The 2,094-nt window shown below is 36.8% G+C and overlaps 1 pseudogene; it reads right to left on the bottom strand.

The window, feature by feature from the left end:
- Positions 1-201: 201 nt before the first annotated feature.
- Positions 202-1,556, bottom strand: LOC102492124 (TATA box-binding protein-associated factor RNA polymerase I subunit A pseudogene; annotated as a pseudogene).
- Between the last annotated feature and the right edge of the window lie 538 nt (positions 1,557-2,094).

Here is a 2,094-nt window from a genome sequence, read left to right on the forward strand (position 1 = left end):
GAGCCTCAAGAAATGTAAGAAATCCAGGAAATCCTCCCCTACACAAGGTAACACACGAACTCATCTCCAACGATGGAAAAAGAAAGGAAATCACTGAAATGTCAGGAAGACAATTCAGAGTATTTATTATAACTACACTTAATGAAATGCAAGAAGAAACAGACAACTTAGTAGCCACCTCTAAATGACTAAAATTCAGTATCAGAGTCCTGGATTTATAATACTGTATGTTTTTTACTAATTTCTTCATCTGCTTAATTTTCTTCTTTAAGACTTGATGATCGTCTTTTAAAATATACTGAAAATATTTACAACCTTTTCTTAACAGTATTCCAGCTACAAAAGCTTTCTCACATGCCAAAATTGTATCTTCTTTCCAATCACTTTTTGCCCAAAAGTAACTGAAATGAAAGCTGGGCCACCAGTTTTTCCTGGAGTTCCACTCTTCTTGAACCCATGCTCGATGGTCTCCCATTAAGATCTGTCTCAAATATTTTGCCAAATATTTCCAAGCAGTTATATTCTTAGTGCATCCAGCAAAATCTAAGACTCCAAATAGTACCTCCAACCCAAGCTTATGGTGTTCTTCTTTCTCTGATTTTCTAAGTAATGTATGAAATTCTAACGTCAGTTTATGAGATGGTACAATCTGATACAAAATCTTAAGCACACTTAGCAGTTTCGCTCTTGGTGCCTTCTGTCTCTTCAGAGAGCTGTATAAGTAGACATGGGCATTTGGATTGGATGGAAACCTCTCATCATACGCCTAATTGGTGAGTACTTCTCGGGCACCATCTTGATCCCCATAGAATTCCAGCATCTCTATGTAACTCTTCACAAAAGGATCCCAAACACCAGGAATTTGAATCAACGCCCCAGATTAACAGATGTTTTCCAGCTGTGATTGAACATATTTTGTGTTGCTGTGCTATAAGCGTAATCATCTTCATTGAGTTTTAACAATTCCAACTTTTTTTTAGACCAACTATAATACAGCAAAAGCCCTTTATAGGCCTGAATAAGATTGATTAATATTTCCTGGGATGATGACTTTTCACCGTATCTCCATGTCTCCGCCTGACTTAGATTTCTTTTTGCATCCTCAAGCATTCCATGATGCAGAAGATATAGAGTATGCTGTAAGGAGATCTTTAAATAATTCAGAACGCCAATATTTTTCATCCTATCAGCAAAGGTATTGAAAGTCTCTACACTGCTTTTGGGATGATAAAATAGAATTTCACTTCCAAGTTTCCAAATAATCTCAGGTGCAGCCTGCTTTTTACAGCTGTCTGAGTCTTCCAAAGTCTGAAAATAGCTGTACATGTATTCTGCAGTTTGCTGCCACTGGTGCTTCAGCAGAGCTTCTTGGATAAAACTTAAGCAAGCACTTGTGGTCTGAACAAAATCCTTCTCCTTTTCCCCTCCAGTAGCCATGTTTTCTATATGCTTTTGAAGCCAAGGAAAATGCATTCCTGTGCCAAAGAGCACACAGACGGTTCCACCTGGTCATCCTCTGTCTCAGGCTTTGTCAGTTCGTCACTGAAATCACTCATACCTATTCCAAACTGCGCGAAGCTGGAGATCCTCTCCTCTCGGGATCTTGAACATGCATGGACATGTACACTATGATCAGGTTTGCTTTATTCTAGGGATTAAATGGCGGTTCAACATTTGCAAATCCATAAATGTATTACATTAAATCAATAGAAGGAAAGTTAAAAATCATATGATCATATCAATTGATGTAGAAAAAGAATTTGATAAAATACAACATCCCTTCTCAGAAAAATTGGCATAGAAGGGACTTTTCTCAACACAATAAAAGCTGTATATATAAAACCCATGACTAACATCATAGTGAATGGGGAAAAGCTGAAAACTGGAACAAGACATGATGCCCACTTTCTCCACTCCTTTTTAACATAGTACTAAAAGTGCTAGTCAATGAAATCAGACAAAAGACTAAAATAAAAGGTAAAGAGAAAGATTACTTATCTCTATTTGCAGATGACATAATTATATACATAGAAACCCCAAAAGAATGCACAATAAAACTAATGGAAGTGATAAATGAATACAGTAAAGTGGCAA

Source organism: Tupaia chinensis, unplaced genomic scaffold (genome assembly GCF_000334495.1).
Source record: "Tupaia chinensis unplaced genomic scaffold, TupChi_1.0 Scaffold143737_1, whole genome shotgun sequence".
Classification (NCBI taxonomy): domain Eukaryota; kingdom Metazoa; phylum Chordata; class Mammalia; order Scandentia; family Tupaiidae; genus Tupaia; species Tupaia belangeri.